Genomic DNA, 23960 nt, shown 5'->3' on the forward strand with positions numbered 1-23960 from the left:
CATTCATCCCACCTACACATCAGGCTCGGAGTCTAGTCAGTGGAGGGAAAGCGAGGTTAGCGAGTTATTCAGGCCAAATTGGAAGGGTCTTGTCAGAACTGAGCAGTTTTTCGAATGATTGTCAAAGAAATGGCCAAGCGCAGCTACAGGCGGTCCTGGCTCCAATGTCAACAAAAAATTAAAACAAATAAATAAATAAAACAAACGAAGCGGCCGTGGACGTGTAACCTGTCCATTTTAGGAACAGCTGGACCATATTTTGGGAGACAAGCCGAGCATTTAGGCTACTTCCGTAAACACTGAGCTCGCTCGCTGCGTGTGACGTCCTTGTGTTCTCCAATGCAAATGCGGGAGACTTTTGAGACATTTAAAGTTCACACTGGAGATCACATACAAGTCACATTTAATTGGAAATGTCAACAGACTCACAAAAAAATCTGAATTGAGCATTAAGCCCTGCAGTCTGAGCGTAGCCTTACTTTCTTAAGAAGTCTTAAAGATGCAGCCTTTTTGTAGGGGGGTCCACCACCTGGTTTTCTACAAGGAAATATCATTGCTTTGCCTGGAATGTTCTACAGTAGTGTATTAAACCAACCTATCTTGCATTTATTCAGTTAGAGATTTTGTATTGCTCAAAAATACATTAAAAACATGTATTATTGTTGTAAGGAAGCTCATCTCTCCACAGATATGACCTGCAATTTGACCTTAGTATCAACATTGACTTTGAAATGTTAGTATTATGACATTACAAGGTTGTCCAGTGGTTCCATGTGTAAAAATGTTTCACATATATTTATAGCTTCCCTTTATCACCACTCTAACTGCTAGTTTCTATGCAGCCCAAATAAGAGCCAATTCAAATGAGCGAGGCAGTGCACAGAGGATCCAGAGCAGGTACAAAGCGTCTGATCACAGCCTTGTACGCCAGCGGGCCTCTCTCTGTTCCTGTTATCTCCCCATAGGCTTATTTATGCGCCTTCCATAGCAACACCTTTGTTCCCCACAGCCCCATCACCGCCATGTATCCCTCCTCCCCCCGGGCCTGTTCGCTGAAGAATGGATGATGTATTTCGCCGCATGTCTAGCCAATCAATGGGGAGAAGTAGGCAGTAAAGCCGAAGCTCAAACGGAGAATCGATCTATCTAACAAGCAGGGGCCAGCCCATCGCCGTACAGCCAACAGACACATTTTACATTTATAGTGCTGCTTATTGGCCCCCTCATTCACATGCAGTACCTTCACTCCAGCACAGGGGATAATGGGGTTTATATGTCAGAGTACTGCAGCTTGCTTGTGTACATGTAGTAATGATGGGCTGAGATGTGTTCCTATAAGGGAGTAACTGTAATACGAGCATGTATTTGAATGATTTCTAGATGTGGACTCTAGTATTGTTGCTTTAGTGTAGTGGCTCTTGAGCTTTGTACATGAAGTACCACCTAAGAAAATACTTCACTGCCTTCACTGTACTACCAGGTCCAAACCAGGACTAAAACAGGACTATACCAGGTCTTAACTAGGGCTAAACCAGGTCTAAAATAGTAAACAATTGCTATTATATTGATACTGATATTTTGCAGCTGATCGCATTAACATTCTTTTGGGATGTAATGCTAACTGAAAGCACTGCTCTGTTTGAAGCTCTGTTACTCACTTTAATCTGAGCTTTGTTTCTACACAATCTGACAACAGGTGAGACGATATGTGCCGCTAAACAAGTCCCTCATACAATAAATTACAAACACAAGCTTGCTCGCATTATCCAACAGGTTTTCACTTAGCCACACTCACCTTTTTTTGGAAACTCAAACTAATAAACAGAAACAAAAACACTTATATTGATAATCATAAGTGCATGAAAATGTGTAGTTTGAATCCATTTCTTATTTTTTCTTGAGTTTTTCATCTTAAACTTTCTTGGCAGAGTTTGCTGAACATTCTGCCAATAGAAATGCACGCAGAACACCCCCAGCGTGATGTCATTGTGAAATATCAATAAAACACTGTAATATGAATTAGACTCACTCCAAATTTAACAATAATTAAATGATTCATAAAAACCTATATTGGAGTACCAACGGATCCAAACAGGACTAAAAACCAAACTAAAACAGGGTCTACAATCTATTACTATAATGATCCGATAATTAAAAGAAAATGCAAAATAAACACTTTTGGATTCATTGCTGTAATGGTTCTAAACAAGAACTAATCCAGAAGAGGACAAAAATTTGCATTCAATTAATATCAGCAAATTTTGTCAGCAAAATTTGAATTGCAGATGAATCCATGTACCTCAAAAGTATTTAACTATAATTAACTAATAGTACTACTAATCAGGGTAACTCCATGTCAACTTTTAGTTCTTCTTATCGATTAGCTATTAGCGCAGTGTATTTTTGTAATATTTGTTTATTTGAATTTAGCTGGCACTGCTCTTATGACAAGTACATCTTGTTTAAAAAGTTAAATAATGTTATTTTCCAGAAATTAAAACGTTTGGGGGAGTTTCTTATTTGTTTAGAGACCTTTTATGTCTCTTGTTATTATTTCTAATCATACATATTTATGATAGTTAATTGTCCATGTAATAACCAGTGTGTTTATGCAATTATTCAAAAAAAACTCATCCAAAACTAAATTAATACATCATTCAGAGTTCAGTGCACCAACAACGTTATAACTGCACATTTCAGTTTTTTTCTTTCTTTTATATAGTGTTGTCACGGTTTCACAATTTCAGACTCGATTTGGATACTAAGGAATAGACTTGATAATTATTCAGATACCACAATGATAAAAAAGACTCTTTATTTAGACCAAAGACTGTAATTTTCAACATTAAATCACTGTATTTTGTTTTACATTATTCGTATTTTCGGCCAGGTAGGTTCCATATAGGTCCATGGGCGTATACTAGTCTATGTGCTCTTATACTTGTTCTGATACAGCTCAAGATCATTCTAAAGACATTCAGGAAAGTTTCATACTTGCTCAAATGAGTATAGATTCAATACTAGTTTTAATATCGATTAGAAACTGATTTTCAACCTACTTATACATAAACTCATGCATAATTCTTCAGCACCGTCCATGTAAACATGCCGATTGCTTCCTGATCTGCGTCGACACATATGCCTCCATATTTAGCGCTTGGCTGGGTCACAAGCTAGCACGTAATTAGCGACACACGTTAGCCCCCCCCCCCACCATCACCCCTCCCTTCCCGCAAGACCCGCGATGCACTCAAGGGGCGCACAATGAGCCCGAGCATGCAGGCTTGATTTGTTTCCAATGTTGCCAGATGCACAGAGGGCTGCTAACAAAGGTTGCCATGGCGCGGTGGGATGTGACACTGACAGCCTGTTGCTTTAAAGTGGAGGCAGCAGACTGAACCCAATTAGGCCCCGGCTGCATACAAGACATATACACGAGCTGGAGACTAATACGAGAGGTGCTCCTATGTAACCCACGTGGATCAGCTTAGTAACAGCAAATGAAGCTACGGTTGTTTTTCGATTGGCCTGTTGTCTACTTCGCGTATTCATGGGGTTCTGTGTCTTGTTTACAGGTGCCATTTTGAGTACTGTCCACATAGTGTCATGTTTAGTAGGGATGTAACAATAAACCGAAATATCGTGATATCGTATCGTCAAAGTTCTCACAATAATATCGTGGACCATCACAATTGCTTAAATACAGAGTTATGGTGCAGCAATAGCTAAAAAATAGACAAAGGGAACTACATAGACCATGATCCTTTGCTCCATTTTAGTGTAGACTATAATAGATTATAGAAATAACAGTTCTAAGCACTTTTAAGTCTTAGTTCTTTGGATTGAGTCAAGGCATTTTAAAAGGAAAAAAGTAGCATGTTCACAGTTTTGTTAGCCTCCACAAAATATCGCAATAAATACTGTATCGTGAGATGTATTTTGTGAAAATATTGTACTGAGAGATTTAGATATTGTTACATCATGAGCCTCCCCACCATATCGTGAGCTTTTCCACGATATCGCAATAAATATCATACCGTGAGGTTTATACCGTGATGACATCGTATCGAGATATCGTACTTGGATATCGCTACATCCCTAGTTAATTGCTATGACAACTCTGCTATTTTACTAACTTGAATGTTGCAGTCCATATATACACTGTATGGCATTTTCAACTGAAATATCCAACATGAAATGCATAATGATAAAATTGACTCTTGTGAGCATGAAGGTATTTTAGAATGTTGTGTTGTGTACCTAGAGTTGTGTTTGGTTTTATTTACATGTTTGAGTAATCGTTTATTATTAGTCTGTCTACATCTCCAAAGCTCAAAATACTCTGTTCCACCTTGTGATGTCATGTCAGTTGTAGTTTTCAAGTTAACAGCTACGTTTTACCTTTAGTTCAGAGATGGGCAATTCCAGGTCTGAAATGATGCACATGCTTCTAATGAAGTTGTATGGAGTTTAAAAACACAGTGCAGCACTACTACATCACATCACAAAGTGGAAGAGTGTTTTCTGTTTGAGAGAAGCACTCAGCCTAAATATACAGAGTTTGTGTGTTCAACACAAGTGAATGAAACAAAACGCAACTCCAGCATTATAACATAGATCACAAAATATGGTAATATGGCCTATTTTGAAAAAAGCAACCCAACACATCACTGAATTGATTTTAAGTAACTTTCTCACATCCCTCTGTATTAAAAACAAATCTAGTATAGTGATATCATGTGACACTAAAACTAATTTCCTATATCTACAACAATTATTATTTTTTTCAAGTATGAATGTGGTAAGTGAGTAGTGGTCTGAGAGAGTCTAATGGCACAGATAGGCAGTCTTGTTTACTTCCGTCAACCCCAGGGCAGATGTGGCTACAGTGGTGTAACCTTCCCATTAAGAACAAGCCATGCCTTATAAAGTGCTTTGGTATCTTTTAAAAGCACTATATAAATCTAAGACATTAATAATAATAGTATGGTATTTCAAGTTCCGTTAATGTCTCCCTCATTGTGCATAAACCTATTACTTGCACTCTATTTAATAATGTTTTCTTTTTCTTTTCTTTTTTCCATGTGACTCTCCACCTGTCTTTGCAACTCAAGGTAAGAAATGCTCTTTTAATACTTATGCAAACATTAGCTGTGAGTCATATAATTGTAAGTGTATACTGCTTTGCCTTATACTAGAAAATGTGTTTTTTTTCCCCATCCACTGTGGCCCATGAGACTATAGTGACAGTTTTAGATGTTGGCCTTCTTCTGGTTTAATCTATGGCTGTGTTCTGTTGTAGAAGAGGAATAGTTGGTCTCATATGTGGAACTTTTCTCTTTGCTATTTGCTTTTCTCCTACTTTTACAGTATAGGGAATTATTTTATATATTTAAATAAGTAACTATAAATTATACTAAAACATTGTACTTTCTATGAATAATTTCTCCCTCTGGCTTATACAATTGTGAGTTCACTTAAGTTCAAACTTGATAGGTTTTTCTCCATGTATTTGAACAAAATGTGTCTTACTCCAGTATATATACACTACCGGTCAAAAATTTTAGAACGCCACACTTTTTTCAGTTTTTAGTGTTTAGTGTAGTGACTATTCTAAACTTTTGATTTATGAAAGTATCCACCTTTGGCAGATATAACAGCTGAGCACTCTCGTGGCTCATTCTTTTTACAATAGAAATCAAATATTCTTCAGAAAGTTCTTCCAAGTCTGTTGCAGAAGTTCCCATAAATGTGTGGCTCGGATTTCACTCTTCTGTCCAGTTCATCCCAAACCAGCCCGATGGAGTTAAAGTCTAGAGACTGTGCTGGACATTCCATGTTTTCAAGTTTACCATCTTGTTCTTTTTTTCTTGAGGTAGTTTTGGCAGAGCTTGGACTTGTATTTTGTTATCTTTTATCATTTATTTTAACCTCTGGCTGTTCAGTTCTTACCTTTGTACCATTTCAAGTTCTTCACTTTACTTGCACAACTTGAATTGCAGTAAATAACTAGGAAAAATGAGGGTGTTCTAAAACGTTTGAGCAGTAGTGCATATTGTATAATCAGCTTTTGAGGTCTATGCCTGCTGTGTGCTGTCTGCATTGAATTAGAAAGTGTTTTTTTGTAGAAAACGTGCTTTACCATACTAGTTGTTGTTTTAACCATCACGTATCTGGTCTCAACGTGCTTATAAACTTGTGGAATAACTAGGATTCTCAGAATGCATAGAATAACTGGTCCAAAGTTGTTCCATATATTGTGTTTTTAAGAGTAAAAATAAATTACAGTGCCTTGAATTTTTTTTTTTTTTTTGCATGAACATTTCCCAACAAAATCAGTTTCCATTGGCACCAAACATGGCAAGTACCATGCTAGTTATTGTCAGTTTTAAAGGTGCATTGTGTAACTTTTCTGATGGAGAGTCCGTCACCAATTTTTGTCCACGGAGATGTTATTGCTTTGTTTTTGTCTGGAATGTTTCAGAGTATGGCATTAAACCTTTCTATCATCACGGAGACCAAACCAGACTAAGTTACAGGTCAGATCTGTGGAAAGGCAATCCTGTTCACAGTCAGAATGCCCGTTTTTGTAGGTATTTTTGAACTATAAAACCACCTGTAATTGAATAAATGTAAGGTAGAGCTGTTTAATGTCATACTGTGGAACATTCCAAGAAGAGCAAGTAGGTGATGGACCCCCAAATGAAAAGTTACATAGTGCACCTTTAACCTTGAAATGTATAAGGTAAGTGAGGAGTAACTTTGGACCACTGCAAACGCCTCAAAATTGACTAGTTTTCATGTTTTTAAGACAGTAAAAATCAAGGTACAGCGCCGTTTCTTCACTTTTTGCATGAACATTTCCCTAAAAAAACATTTCAATTCACTTTTCTACTTCTGAGCTTATGCTAAAACAAACAAAACAAACCACCAAAAAGAACATTTGCATAGTTGCAGGCAGCAGTGGTGGTGAGATCATTTGGTGCGATCAATGCCTCCTCATAATTTACATCATTTTATAATCATTATTACTGAATCGACAGACAGGAATCCTCTGAAGCTGTGGCATTTCAATTATGTAGCTAACATTTGATATTGACACATCCACTGATAGCAGATTACAGCCCGACAATTTTTAATATAATAATAACAATATGCCTGTGGTAATTTGGCACCGCACATTCAGCGTTGTCGAGTGAAAATTGCAATGGGAATTAAATTTTTTATTTCTTTTGGAGTTGACTAAAATAGAACCATTTATCTCAGCTGTTAAAATGAGCACTTTTGCATGTTATTAAATGTCAAAGGATTTCAGTAATGAGTGTGGAATTCTCATAAAACTGAAATAAAAATGGCAGAATAATTTTACGGTATCCAATTTTTTTCCATGTATTTGAGCAAAATTGGTCTTGCCCCAGTACAGATATATTGTATAAGTATCTCTTGAGGTCAAAATATGTTGTGTATGCCTGCAACTATTGTCCCCTTATCAGGAAGTGGGTGTTAGTATGCTAGTTGTTGCTGGATTTACAGTCCTATCATAACTCTGAATGTGGTGAAAAGTGCTTTTAAACTCATTGCGATGAAAAATTAGGATGCTCAGAATGCATGAAGTAATTGAGGAATAAGTTTGGACAACTGTAAACTGTCTAAAATGAACCGGTTCCGTTTTGTAAGTTGAAACAGAGCATTTTGAACTTGGCAGATGTAGACAGACTATTAATAATGGACAACTCAAATGTGTGAATTAAACATAACATAACTCCAGGTATGACTTAAAGCTCACAAGGCTCATATATCACCTTTTAAATAACAAAACTAATTTTAATCTCGTGATCCTGTCTGCAGTAATGAAGTTCAAATTCCTGTAAGTCAATGCTTTTCAATTAGTTGTGTGTTAAGCTGATAAAGGCTATTGTGGAAACAGTTCATATTGATCCAAATGAGCGCCGCTGTTGAGTCGTATCTCCGTGAATGTGCAGAGGATTACTTATCATTCATCGCTAATGTGCTCTGGGGCTAATCAGGCTACGCTAATAACATTGTTGGATTGATGTCTTAAGCCCTCAGCCAATGAATCTGAAGCAACAGGCCCTCAGCTGCAGTAAGTATAGTCTCTTGAATTCACAATAGTCATCTTCATTTATTTAAGTACTATGCCATAACTCCTTTTTATAATAATTATTAATAATAATAATGGATCAGTTTTATATAGTGCTTTTCTGGACACTCAAAGTTGCTTTACTGATCATTATTCATTCACTCTAAACTTTCTAATGGTACCTTACTATTGTAGCCACAGTTACCCTGGGGCAGACTGATGTGAACGAGACTGCCAATCTCCGACCACCACCATCACTCACACACACACACACACACACCACTCTCATAAGAGGCAATGTGGATGAAGTGCCTTGCCTAAGGACACAATAACAGTTTTTGTGACTTGCGCCCCCCTGTGGCACCTGATTTTCCCAGTGGTCTCCCATCCAAGTACTAACCAGGCCCGGCTTAGCTTCTGAGATCTGACGCATTCAGGCTTTGACAAACTGGTATGACACAAACCCTGCATATTTACGCTGTTCTTCTCTCAAACAGAAAACACCACCAATTCCACCTTGTGATGTCATGTAGTAATACAGGAAGTGCTCTAATGCGTTTCAAACTTCCTAGACAATCACTAGAATCATTTAGATAATTTTACATCTAGAATTTCCAATCTCTACTGAACTTAAGGTAAAAGGTAGCTGTTATCTTGAAAACTACCACTTCATGACATCACAAGGTGGAACAGAGCATTTTGAGCTTTGGAGCTGTTGAAAGACTAATAATAAATCATTACTCAAAATTGTGAATGAAACAAAACACAATTTTGCGTAATATAGCAAAATGTAATAAAATGCAAGATTGATATGTTTAATGCCATACTGTGGAACATTCCAAACAAAATTATAAGATCTCCATGGAGACAATGCACCTTTAAATTACTTGATGTCAAAATATCAAGTGACTATTCAGTGAATTAATGGATGAAGATTGAATTGTTAACATTTGTAACTGGTTCCTATCTGGTTTGAGTGTATTTTTAAGGCAACAGGTTTTGAAAGATTGCAGTAAAATCTTATCTGGAACTAAAATATCAAATCAAGGTCACAAGATTCAAGCAAAGAAATTCAAACAGATGAAAACACTCCAAAAATCTGGATCCAAGTCATTTATACTGCTATAGCAATTCCCTTTTTTGCTGCGCGGTTAAAAGGACATCAGCTATAATGAATACGAGCAAATGTCCCCGTGGATTTGTTGTGGATTAGGCCAATTTCCGACAAGACGTGGTAATCCTCACAGGACGCTCCAATTTAAGTCTTCAAAAACACAATCTGGTGGTAGGCGCTCCCATCTGCCTCTCTGCACTGGAGGTCTGTGCTGCTAATACTGAGCTAAAGCAACATAGTGGATAACAAAGTGCTAGTCTGTTCAAAGTGAGTTCGATTTTGGGTGGTATTGGACTTTGGCTGTAAGAAGCAATGGAATCGGGTAAAGTAGCACTCCTGTTTACTCACTGTTTGGATTTTAATTCTCTAGTTTATAGTAGTAGTTAAAGGTGCATTGTGTAACTTTCCCGGTGGAGCGCCTGTTACCTGTATGTGTCCTCGAGATGTTATTGCTTTGCCTACAATGTTCCAAAGTATGGCATTCAACTTATCCATCATCATAGAGACAAGCATTTTAATTTGAAATAATGATATTGTGCAATATTTTGAGTTTATCGGCCTTTGCTTGGGCATCTTTGATTACTCTTTGATTTATTAAGATAATTTGAGTGCACTTACTGAATGAATTAACTTACTGACTGAATTATTGATATTGTCTTATTTACTTACTGAATTGAATTGAATGTTAATTGTAGTTAATTGTAGTTAATTGTAATTAATTGTAATGAATTGATTGTTGAAATGGTTAGCCTTGTTAAATGGTAACCTTACTGAATTTTTGGGTCATTAATAAATGACTATATTTCATTTATCTAATTAGTGTTAATGTGTATTCTGATTAATAATGAATTAACTGATTGGTATTTTGAATATAATAATTAATTGAATATGGACTATTCACTTATTGATGCTTGTATGTTTATGCATATATTGAATTTATTTTGGGTTACTTAAGACCTAGGAACGTACTTTTATTTAAATGATATTTATTTGTGCTTTTTGACCTTTTAGGTCAGTTTTTTTTATATTCAGCTAAAAAAAAACAACATACTGATGGCGCGCTATACCCTGAACTTGGATTGAAATACCTCAAATTATATGGACTATACCCATAAAGTGCAATAACTGGACTGGTTTCTATTTTTGTGTTTATTTTGTTCTTCAATTGTTGTCTTTGTATCATTTGTTAAAATTTTTTCAATACACTTCACTAAAACTTTACATTCCATCTCCAGTCTCTTCACTCATACTCAGGCTCCTTAAAGAACAAATCTTCTGATGCAGCTTCTGTAGCTGTAGTCTGCCCCTAGCTCTAAAATTTGCGTTACAAGGAGATGCCATTAAGTTAATTTACAGGTGAGATCTGTGAAGCGGTGATTCCACTCAAAGTAAGAATGCATGTTGTTAACGGTATTTTTGAGCAACAAAAACACCCATAATTGAATAAATGCATTTTATAGTTTAATACCATATTGTGGAACATTACAGGCAAAGCAATAGCATCTCTATGGTTACACAGTGCACCTTTAAAGATCTCACTTTTTAGTTTTTCATCTATACTTGCATTCACGTTCTAGTATTTGATGTTAGAATTTCAGAAAGAGGGTAATGGCCTATTAAACTCTATGTGAGCTTTACTGTTTTGGAAAGAAATATTCAGACTTTTTGTGCACAAATGCCGAACTCAAACTTGCCTTATGACAACAATCATGTCTTTCACGCTTTAATAATAATGGCACTACTTTCTGAACCTATAATGAAAACTGTATTTATGCTGATGGAGAAGACGTTGACCTTTGTGTCAGTTTTTGCTTTGTGTGAATAGGCCCTGTTATTAGAGAGATATTAGCTTTAAACCAGGTCAACAAAGTGTCTCTGAAAAGCACTTTGGAAACTGTCTGGTCTGATTATAAAAGGTCTATACAAATACAATATGGATATAACAAATCTGCATATCTTTCAGTATATCTCATGTCTGTTTAGGGTTGTGACAAGTATGGAAAATCATATACTAATCAATGCTCAAACTAGTATCGAAACTGGATTCTTTTTTAGTATAGATACTTTATTGATACAGAAATTAAGCTGTCTTTAGAATGAGCTGTATCAGAACAAGTTTAAGAGCACATAGACTAGTACACGCCCATGGAACATACTTGAACATGTGAAGTTTTCCAAATATAAGACCACATGGTAATATAAAAGAGTCTAAAGAAAGCATTTTTAATTACCGCAGTGGTATTGGAATCTGTTGAGTAGGACTGGGAATCATTAAGAAGTTGCCGATACGATACATATCTCGATACAGTGCACTTTCAATTCGATACGATATATTTTAAATCGATTTGATATGGTTCAATAAACAATCAAACAATGGCTAAATCATGGCTGTGATACTAAAAGTCTTTGTTAAACCACTTTTTGTGCGAAGTTCATACTAAACGCAAACATTTTAATCTTCAAAACAGTAAAAATGTCAAATGTGTTGCATAAGAGTTTCCTTCCACTAAACAACCAACAAAACTGTAGTGCCGTAACAGAATAATTTAGTAAAATATACCAAAAAATACTCAATATATATCGATACAGCAGCCCATGATATCGATACTGTATCATCACATAAAACGATACTATATATAAATTTTTTGATATTTTTGCACACCCGTAGTATTGAGTATCAAATCTATTCCTCTATTTAGTATCGTGACAACACTGTCTTTCTAAGCATCTCTACATTCCTGTTCAGTCTTTCTTTGAACATTTTCAACCCTTCTTTATCCGCTGCTTCCTGTGTCCCGCCTCCTGTTTTCTAACCAGAATCAATAAATACCTCATAATTATCCCATTTTATTCTCTGACGCTGCATTTTTCAGCTCGTCTCCATTCTTTCTCCTCTCCATCACGAGTCTCTAAAGTGAGGTGGTTTTACAAAAGGAACCATTGATTCTCCTGACCGGACTGCGGACTTGGACAGCATTGATCAGGCCACTGTTGAAATGCAGTTACTTATGGATGTAGGGATTACGTGTTAAATGGGTTTGTCCATTTAGGAAACAATAGAAAAAGAAAAGAAGTCGAGACATGGGAGGGAGCGCATTGAGTGGTTGTCCATGGAGAATATGGATTACACCTGCTTCTGAGAAAATAATTCACAGTGTTTAAAGGTTGCACCAGTAACATTGTGTTGCCAAGTATGGGCGACAGTAGCTCAGTTGGCAGAGTGCCCACCGATCCGAAGGCTGGCAGTTTGAATCCAGCTCTCAACATAAATGTCATTGTTTGAGTGGTCAGATCTACTGATCCGCAGGTTAGCATTGCGATTCCCAGATGAATGCTGTCGTTGTGTCCTTGGACCCACCTGTATGAGTGTGTAAAGTGCTCTGAGAGCATTGAGGGTGTTACAGAGCTATATAAAAATGTGACCTTTCAGCAAGTAACAAAAGGTTGTTTGAAAAGATTGTCTTACAGGTGCACTATGTAACTTTTTTTCCAGTGGTAGTCATGTTCCCCAAAATGGCACTAAACTTAAAGGGACAGTCCAGAATTTTGGACATAGGATCTAATTTCCGAGTTAACCAGAGTGTTGGAGACGTGTGGAGACACTTTTTAAAATATTCCAACCAGTCCTTGTATTTGCCACTAAAACAGTCTTACCCACTCCACAAAACACCTGAAGCAAATCTATTATTACGCCAGACTGTCCATGTAAATATCTGTGTTGATATCATTTTAGAAGTAAAACAAACTTTGCATTTGAAGGATTTATGTCTGAGCAGCACAGCAGCAGCGAGTTGTACTTCCTGATAGAAAGCTTGGCAGTGACGAACTGATATCAAAAATTTCTCTACTGCTGAGAAAATAATCCCTCAACATGCGACGATTCATGTGATGCAAGGTTAGTTTTATTTCAAACATTATTCCTTCAACACAGACATTCACATCGACAGTCTGGTGTAATAATAGATTTGCTTCAGGTCTTTTGTGGCGTGGGTAAGTCTGTTTTTAGTGGCAGGCTAACTATGGCCATTGACATGTGCTAGCGTAGCACCAGCGACCTCTGCAAATACAAGGACTGGATGGAATATTTTAAAAAGTGTCTCCAACACTCTGGCTCACTAGGAAATGAGGTCCTATGTCCAAAATTCCAGACTGTCCCTTTAAGGCAGGTAACACCACTAGGCCAAGTTACAAGTCAGATCTGTGTAGAGATGTTCTCGGTCAAACTAAGAATGGATGTTGTATGTTCTTTTAACTATGAAAACACTTGCAACTGAGTGCATCTTCATATTTTAGGTTAGGCTGTATACTATCAAAGATTTATTTGTTTATTACTGGCTTGCCCATATGCCCAACAACATTATAATATCTACTTGTGTGATGCCTGAATTAACTACCTTCCCATTTCGGGTAGAATGCTTAATCCACTGCACCACCGCTGTCCACTAATAGCCATTATGCTGCGATGTAATGAGCCTATAGATTCATACCTTCTCCACTGCACCATGCTAGTCATCTTTTGCTTACGGAGGAGGAGATGGGGGAGTTTAATTGCAAAGAACTCAATCACTTTGTAATTTACAGTGTGTGGCTAATCATCCCATGTCTTTTATTGGAACAAATTAACCCCTGGCTCAACATTTTCAGAACTCACACTGAAACTACACGCCCATTGAAAACGTGCCCCAGACGCATAGCGAGTGTAGCTTGTTTACTGACATGCTCTACTGAGTCCGGTGTGACTGTTTATTTAAAATGTCTGCCCATTCATTATTAATAAGCACTATCCATCTTAGCAGCGGACCATTGTTCATAACTATAGCAGATGTCAGACGCTCTTAGCATCTATCTCCTCTGTGTTTGTACTGCCACTAAGAGACAATGTAAAATGAGATACTAGGGCATTGTAATACAACTTCACAAAGGAGTGACTCAGAATTATTCGACACATGGGTAGTACACTTACATTTACTTAAGTCATTTACTCAACTTTACTCGAGTAACTTATTAATACAGTGTACTTCTCAGAGTAGATTTGAGAGACTTGCATAGTTTTATTCCTACTTGAGTACCTTATTTTCTGGACTATACTACTACTACTATCGCTTCAGAGTATAAGTCGCACCAGCCAAAAAATGCATAATGAAGAAGAATATATAAGTCACGCTGGATTATAAATCACACTCTTTTGGGGAAATGAATTTTATAAAATCAGAGACGAGGAACCGACAATTCATCTTGTAAGGCAAATTATAGTAATAAAGAATCAAGAACAACAGGCTGAATAGGCATTAATATGTTAACAGAACATATTAACAATTATTCAGATAACTATAGTGTAAACAACATAGCATAACTTTACCAAACTCTTGATCTCACTCCAAATCACTAAATCCATTGAATTTGTCATCCTTTGTGTCATTTCTGAGCAACTCCGCAGCCTCCGGAGGTAAACACAGCGTCGGTTCCTCTCCTTTGTAGCTGTCGTCAGACTCAGCATCAGTTCCAGTTAGAATTATTCCGGCCTTTCTGAATCCCGACAGGATGGTTTCGGTTGTCACTGAAGTTCAGGCTTTGTCCAGTTACTTCCAGGAAAGTTACATTGCGCACCCTCCCGGTTCCCGTGAAGCTGTGTTCTCCATCCCCACTTTTCGCCACTCTCTCACAAGTTTCTCGCTCACTCCAAACTTTCTTTCTGCTGCTCGATTACCGTTTTCGGCTGCATATTTCACTATTTGCAGCAGGACAACAGCTTTTTCTGCAGGAGACATGCACAGTAGAGGCCGAAGTGACAGTGTAGTAATAGGAGTAGCAGATACTGATACACAAGCCTAGAGCGCCCTATTAGTGTGAAAATTTTAATATATAAGTCGCACCAGAGTATAAGTTGCAGGACCACCCAAACCATGAAAAAAGTGCAACATAGTCTGAAAAATACGGCGATATATTTGTCAGTCTACCAGTTTACAGTGGCTCAGTGAGTAGAGCAATGGTCCCCTGAAGGTCAATTCCAACTCAGACTAAGTTCTGTTGTTGTGTCCTTAGGCAAGACACTTTTCCAACTTCAGACAGTTACTCTTACAAATATTCTTACTTTAGTAGCAGCTTCAGCAAGTACTTTTTTGAACTTACTTGTAATTTAGTCAAAGGAGCATTAACTTTTTAGTAGCATGTTTGCCATCTGTTCGTCACCATGGAGATGTTATTGCTTGTATGACATTTCATTTATCTATCCTTAATTTATTAAATCACCATTTTTTTAATTAAAAACCATGAATCCTTACTGTGAGCGGGGTTGCTTCTCCACAGATGTGACCTGTAACTTGGCCTGGTTGCACCTTCTGCATTTCTCCATGGAAATAAATAAGTTACTATATTGAGAAACATTCAAGGAAATACAATAACATCCAAACAGGTGAGTGGCAGACCCTTCACCAAAAGTTACAGTGTACCTACTAGGGCTGGGTATCATTAAGAAGTACAATACATACCTCGATACATAGGCCACGATACGATACATATCTCGATACAGTGTTTTTACAATTCGATACGATTCAATACGATATATTTCAAAACGATTCAATATGGTTCAATAAAAAAAAAATAAAGGTTAAATCATGGCTGTGATACTAAAAGTCTTTGTCAAACCACTTCTTCTACAAAGTTAATATAAAACACAAACATTTTAATAATCAAAAACAGTGACAATGTCAAACGAGTTTCCTTCCTTTGAACAAGCAACAAAACTGTAGCTCTGTAACCAAATAATTTAGTAAATTTAGTAAAATATACCAAAAAAAATGCTCTTGATGATATATTGATACAGCAGCCCACGATATCGATACTGTATCATCACATTAAGCGATACGATATATCGATATTTCAATATTTTTGCACACCCCTAGTACCTACCCACCTCTGAATTTGAACGGTGTAATGTAAATAAAACTGAAAATTGGAGTTCAGTTAAACAAAAAGATAGAGTACTTACACAAATACAAAAAAATAAACAAATAAATAAAAACAGATGCGATTTAGTGCATGATGCTAAAAATATGAGTAATAACTTGAGGAAATATTCTTGACCCGGGTAAGTCTATAATTATGTAAAATGCGTAAGAAGACATGGTTTTGTAAAGCAATTGTGAGTGCTACAATCACATTTAATGAGATATTGATTTGACCGCTGCACTTCCACAATGAAATTAAACCAAAAGAGGTGGCAACGCGACACCGTCTGGCCTTTTCAGCAAATATGAACGCGGAATTAATGAGTACGACTGTGATGCTAGCTTTACTCTTTGATTTAATCCCAAAAGGGCCCTGTCTTTGATTTCTCTTCATGTATTTGAGCAAAATTTGTCTTACACCAGTGCAGATATATTGTATAAGCAGCTCTTATGGTCAAAATGAGTTTGCTTTGTGCTGTCTGCATCTAATTATAAAGCTTATTTTTGTCAGAGAATCAGAAGCTCTGGTCTTTAAAAGTTGCGAAAAGCATTTATAAACTCATCACGGTGAATAATTAGGATGCTATGAATGTGTATGAATAACTTTGGACCATTCTAAACAGTTTAAAATGAGATAGTTCTATTTTTCAGTTACATTTTTGCTATGCACTGTTGATTATAGTCCTGCCCGCTATGGTATTGGATAAACGGGGCGGAGCTTGGGTCGATCAGGTAAACAATGCAATTTGTCGGATGTCAAAATGGCTGACAGGTGAAGGTGAAGGGAGCAAAGGAGGAAGAGAGGGAGGAGGAGAGAGTGAAAAGAGCAAGGATAGATTGATGGTGGAGACAGGCATTTGAACCAAAGCAATTACCTCCAGTGTGATGGTCTGGTCCGGCCCTCAGCACTTTGAACACAACTCCAGGTGTAGAGCACTGGACAGAATGTCAAGAGGGCAACGCTTTCTCAGAACCATTCTATACAAGTGTGAGAGGAAGCGTGGATTGGCTGTGCTGTTGCTTTGTAGTTAATAATAATAGTTTAATACAAAGGCTTTTCAGTCGCAGAACATTTCAGGGTGTAATTCATTCACTCCGTAGTCTGTGGTGGTCCTGCACTGTCCAACAGATTCCATCGCTTTTCACTTTCAAACTGCACCTTAAATGTCCTATATTACACAAAATTGACTCTTTAAAGCATGTTAGAATGTTGTTACCTCCTCAGAAATAGACCTGGAGTTGTGTTGTGTTTCATTTGAGTAATCCTTTATTGTTAGTCTGTCTACATCTTCAAAGTAATAAATAATACTGACCCTCTAAACTTAAGGAAAACCAAGTCTGGCCTGTTCGCTGTTCTATGTTATATTTTTGTAAGATTGTGTGATTGTCTTCTGTGTCACCTGCCAAGGGACAACAGATGGAAATTAGCATATTTTTTAGGCAAATTTACACTGCAATGACAGATGTTCATTAATATGCACTGTTCCTATGAAATAAATAAATAGTATATAAAATAGATCTTCTCCATCAACCTAAAACATGTGCAAGACCAAGATTCCAGCTCAAGGTCTGGGGAGGGGTCTGGGCCATATGGGGAAAAAAAAAATCACGATTTTTGTTGTCCATATTGACCAATCTCAATTTTTGATCTTCTTCCATTGTATTAAAAACATAGACATGTAGACTTGAAATTTGTGTTTGATCAAACCAATAATTACGGAGAAATTCACATTTAAAAGCTGGTATGAGTTTGTACAATATATTAAACCTATTGCATACATGCGTTACTAGGGCTGGGTATTGTTAAGAAGCTGCCGATACGATACATACCTCGATATATAGGCCACGATATGATACATATTTCGATACAGTGAGCTTACGATTTGATACGATTCAATACGATATTTCAGTTCCATTCGATACGGTTTAGTAAAAAATAAAGGCTAAATCATGGCTGATACTAACTACATGGGTGATACTAAAAGTCTTTGTCAAACCACTTTTTCTACAAAGTTAATATAAAACACAAACATTTAAATTTTCAAAATCAGTGAAAATGTCAAATGTGTTGAATATACGAGTTTCGTTCCTCTCAAGAAGTAACAAAACTGCAGCGCTGTAACAAAATAATTTAGTAAAATAAACCAAAAAATACTCTTGGCAATATATCAATACAGGAGCCCACGATATCGATACTGTATCATCACATTAAACAATACGATATATCAATATTTCAATATTTTTGCACACCCCTATGCGTTACCACTAGGAGCAGAAACATGTGAGATGTCTGTGTACTAAATGAGGTCTTACGTTTCAGTCGTAAACAGTGAGAAAATGGTTGTTTACTTTTTGCAACTTAGATTATAACGATGAGAGGAAGAGGAGCAAAAAAGCAGAAAAGGTGCAGCTCTGGATCAAAAAGAGAGAGGGAACCTAGGACATACAGCATTGCACACACAGAGGCAGAGGCAAAGGGAGACACACACTGGACTTTTAGTCAAATTATGCAGATTTAAGTCAGAACTTGTGAACATGTGAAGAGACAAAGGATGTGCTGTGGCTCAGGCTGCTTTTTCCTAAACAAGAGCGCATAAATCCTCATCAGCACTGTGCCCTCTTAGTGCCACATGATTGACTGTTAAAATGCACATGCCTTATTATTGAGATCGACCAAAGAAGAGATCATGATCTATCAATCTTTAGATTTTTGGCACAGTTCTAGTTCCTTGGCTGTTGCACTGTCGTCATCCACTTGCCTGACCAGCCAGTCCCTTCTATACTCCAGAAGACTGAATACAGAAGGGTTTGTAAATGGACCATAGAAGCGTGAAAATCCTCTGTCCAACCTTGATGATTCAAACACAGCCGCTAATTTGTGTCTCTGAAATGTGGGAGACATCTTTTCTTAAAAATTCTTGACATTCAGAACAAAATATATAACTTATTGTATATGAAATAAGTAATAATATAATGCTTTGATTGTTGGTTTTGTAAAAATCTGCACTGTTCTTCCATCTTTTTTGTGTTTATTTTTGACGCAATCGGATCATGTATCTCTCTGATTGGTCAAGCCACCATCTATCCTCTGAAATCAGCGAGACAGGATAATGCTCCAGATCCACTCGTCTGTAAAGTTTTGTCAAAGCGTGTGATTCTTTATTTTGATTATAAGGATTGATAAAGTGAATGGTAAATGGTCACATTTTTATACAATGCTTTTCCACATTCAAGGCACTAGGCAATAGTTTTGAGAGCTTTTGCAACACCCCCTTTCAATTTAATCTACAGGACATGTCATGTTAAAAAAAATCCACATTGTTTTATATAGTAACAAACTCACAGTACCTAGTTTTCGTTTTTTTATCCATTCATTGATTCTCCAGTAACCTTGCAGTTTTTACCGCTCCTGTTTAAAGTCACCGCCTCTCCCCTTTCGCCTACTCTATGGAAATCCGAGTTATGCAATTATAGTTTGTGATCTATTGTTCAAATGTGAGTGGGGCTTGAGTCCAGGTGCCTCTTCGCTGCCCCCATCTGGTGCTTTCCTTCCTGTCTTTGTACGGAGATGTTTTTCTTCAGCAGGCGTTTTCTCCGAGGAACATTTTTAAGGAGTGGGCGGATGTCATTCATTTGCTCTTATTGGTTTGCGTCTATTTCTAACAATCGTCAAAGCTCCAAGTCTTTGTTAAGTTATGTTAAAGTTGACATATGTTTTATCCATCATTGCTAAATTAAGTTTTCGATTTCCTGTCATTTTGATTAGACTCCAATGGGCTGTTTATACGTTCCGATTTTCCTGTTATTATCTTCTAAGAACAGTAGTATTAGAGACAAATATGGAGGTGTTTTTGCATTAGTACGTAACAGTGGGTTTGGATGATTTGGTCCAGAAGTTGCATTGTATTATTTTCTATCAGGACAGAATGTTCTATGATTTAGAATTGATTTGATTGAAAAGCCCTGTGAGATGTGCCATCTCATTTCCGATTGTCCGAAACACAGGTAACATGTAGTACTGGAGACAGAACACGGAACTTACAAAGTTTGTTATTACAAAACATACAGGCAAGCTTCATGCCCGCCGGGGGTGTTCTACATGTGTCTCTATTAGGGATGTAACAGTAACCGAAATATCATGATATCGTATCGCCAAAGTTCTCTCAATAATATCTTGGACCCTCACAAAATATATCGAACTACAAGTCCCTTTGCTTAAATTGATGGTGGTTTATTATGGTGCAGCAATAGCTAAAAAAAAGACAGAGGGAACTACATAGACCATGATCCTTTGCTCTTGACTACATGAAGAAATAACAGTTCTAAGCACTCTTAGGTCTGTGGATTAAGTCTTGTCAAGGCATTTTAAGAGGAAAAAGTAGCATATTAACAGTTTTGTTAGCCTCCACAAAATATCACAATAAATATTCTACCGTGACAATATCGTACTGAGAGATTTGGATATTGTTACATCCCTAATTGTGAGCCTCTATATCGTGAGCTTTCCCATGATATCACAATAAATATCAAACTTTGAGGTTCATACCGTGACGATATCGTATCGTGAGACTTGGATATCATTAGACCCCTAGTCTCTATTAGCGGAATGTTCATCAGTTACTAGGGGTGTAACAATATTCAAGTCTCACAGTATGATATTTATTGCAATATCGTGGTGAAGCTTACGATATGGTTGGGGAGGCTCATGATTAGGGATGTAACAATGTTCAAATCTCTCAGTATGACGTTTTTGTATTGCTATATTTTGTGAAGTCCAACAAAACTTTTAATATCTATGTTTTCCTCTTAAAATACCTTGAAAAGACTTAATCCAAAGAACTAAGACTTAAAAGTGCTTAGAACTGTTAGGTTCCAAAACTGTCTCATAATATGTTATATTTTCGGTGAATATAGCATTTTCTAAACAATAAAACTAAACTAAATATATTAATTCCTCCTAAAAGTGGAGTATCCTCTCTTTAATCCACACCAAAACAAATCTCCCTTATCTTTTATCAGTGATTTGCCAACACTGTCCATCAAAATGTTATTATGACATTACTTTTGTATTATTTTGCAAACTTGAGGCAGGACTCAACTTTGGCTGAACTCATTTTTATTCCATGGCCTGGGCTGGGTTCCTCTGGGTGCTACACAAATAACTAATCATATCATAGACACACATAGGTTCCCATAACAAAGAAGTGGAGAAACAGTCTCAATTACATCTCAAGCATTCACGGTCTGCTTTAGGTGTCAATTTTTGAGAGTGAACTAACTAAGTCAGCTCTTTATAGTGAGATTGTGTTCAACAAAACTCAGATTAAAGTCTAATTTTAGTAACAGAGATTTCCATTAGCTTCACACCCCTAGGAAATGTTCAAATGTTTGCACGTCCTGTGATATTAAAAAGATGGAACAACCTCAAGTGATAAATACTTTATAAATAATTGAGCGTCCAATTTGCAGTGAGATTTGAATTCAAGTCATTTCAAGTTTCAACACTGTGGATCTATTTATAATCCTTAAAATCCTTAAATTTAGGGCCCACAGTTTTGTTTTGTTTTTTGTGAATCCAATCCAACCATAGACAAAACTGACATAGCTAATCACTGTTGGGCAAGTTACTTCAAAACTGTAATGCATTATTTATGACTTGCTACTGCCATTTCAAAGTAATTCATTACATTACAATATTACTGGATTTAAAATGCAAGACATTACACGACTATTGCAGCACTTTAAGTTACCAAAATAACTGTCGCTGATCATGAAATAACAATCAGCGAGCGAAGATGCTGAAATTTGTGTTGAATATGGACTGAAGCAGGACTGAACCAGGTCTAAACCAGAACTGAACCAGAACTAAACCAGAACTGAACCAGGTCTAAACCAGGTCTAAACCAGGACTAAACCAGAAATGAACCAGAACTAAACCAGGTCTAAACCAGGACTAAACCAGGACTGAAACAGGACTGAACCAGAACTGAACCAGGACTAACCAGCACTAAACCAGGACTAAACCAGGACTAAACCTGGATTAAACCAGAACTGAACCAGGACTAAACAAGGTCTAAACCAGGTCTAAACCAGGTCTAAACCAGGACAAAACCAGGTCAGTGGAGCTCTGCACCGGTCCTTTTGCCCGTGGTCACCCAACAGTCTACGCGGGCGCACCTCTGGGCCCGTTCTGACATTTGGAACCGTAACAATGGCATTTCACCGCTGCTGATATCACAGTGATTTTAGCGAATTTGTATGAAGAAAAATGAAAAACCCACCACTTCAATCCAGGTTAAAAAAGCATCGTAACACGCGTTACTGACATTTGTACCAAGTAAAATGTTAACATTTTTTTCCCTGTAATGCCTTACATTACACAGGAAAAAGCAATGCATGTTACGTTTATAACACGTTACTTCCAACACTGTAGCTAACCCACTAGCTGCTGCTTCAGGCTCCCACTGACTTCACATTGAAAAACCGTCACCCCTCTCTCTGTAACTGCTGCAGTGAGCCTCGTCATTTTGGTCTTAAAATGTTCGCGTTAACCCGCTTTACATGATCTTGGTGTTTTTATTTCACTATTTTCTCCGTAAATCAATTCCTATCTCTCTGAATTCGCTCCTAAAAGTGCTAGCCTCGTGAGCTTCATTTGACTGGAGCCGATCGCTGTGGTTGACGTCCACTTCTATACATTCTCTGCATCCAGCTTTATTTCTATAGCACATTTTACCAACACAGTTTCTCCAAAGTAATCAATAAACACATTGCATAACATAAAACATAAATAAAACATGTATGAATAATAAATATAGGTTTTCAGTGTATTTTGTATGCAACGCCAGCGGACCAGAGCCTAGTGCATATAGTGAGTGTGATATAGAAAAGCTCATATGATTGTCTGTACGGTGCAGAATAAGCCTGAGCCCACACATACAGCTCTCCCCCTGCAGAATGAGAAATGAGTCTGGGGCCAGAGTGGACAGTGGAAGGGCATCTCTGCTGACCCCATCTCCAACCTCTGCCTCTTCACTATATTCTCTCTCTTTCTCTCTCATCTCTCCTTCACATTACAATCTACTCTTTCTCTTCTTTCTTTTCTATATCACTCCCTCCTCCTCTCTCCGTCTCTTTCTTTCTCTTTCTCCCTCCCTCTCTGTCCTCTCTCACTCGCTGTCTCTCCCATCTGTTTCTTACACCATCTCTCTCTCCCTTCCTCTCTCCATCTCTCTCCTTCTCTTTCTCTTGTTCCCACATTCTTCATCTCTCACACCATCTCTCTCTCATCACCTCTCCCTCCCTTCCTTTCTCCATCTCTCACTCTTCTTCTCTCCCCATCCCTCTTTCCTCCATTCTCTCTCACTTTCTTTCGACTTTCTCCATCTCTCCATCTCACACACCAACTTTCTCTCCCTCCCTTCCTCTTTCCATCTCTCTCCTTCTCCCCCCCATCTCTCTCCCCTTCTTCTTTCTCTCTCACTTTGTTTCTTTCTGTTTTCACTTTCTCCATCTCTCCATCTCTCGCATCATCTCTCTCTTTCTCTCCCCGATCTCTCTCTTCTTCTCTTTCTCTCTCACTTTGTTTCCACTTTCTCCATCTTTCCATTTTTCATACCATCTCTTGCTTCCTCTCTCCCTCCCTCTCTCTATCTCTCTCTTCCTCATCTCTCTCTCCTTCTCTTTCTCTCTCATTTTGTTTCCACTTTTTCCATCTCTCCCTTCCTCTCTCCATCTCTCGTTTCCCATCGTCTTTTCATCTCTCGCTCTTCTTCTCTCCCCCATCTCTCTCTCCTTC

At 37.5% G+C, this 23960-nt stretch overlaps 1 protein-coding gene across 1 annotated transcript in view; it reads left to right on the forward strand.

The window, feature by feature from the left end:
• Positions 1-23960, forward strand: part of LOC110154019 (membrane-associated guanylate kinase, WW and PDZ domain-containing protein 3-like) — a 367298-nt gene that overhangs the window by 80806 nt on the left and 262532 nt on the right. The gene's annotated exons all lie outside the window — the stretch shown is intronic.

The sequence above is a fragment of the Boleophthalmus pectinirostris genome, unplaced genomic scaffold (assembly GCF_026225935.1).
Source record: "Boleophthalmus pectinirostris isolate CB_2022bp ecotype Guang Dong unplaced genomic scaffold, ASM2622593v1 HiC_scaffold_8, whole genome shotgun sequence".
In the NCBI taxonomy this organism is placed as follows: Eukaryota; Metazoa; Chordata; class Actinopteri; order Gobiiformes; family Gobiidae; genus Boleophthalmus; species Boleophthalmus pectinirostris.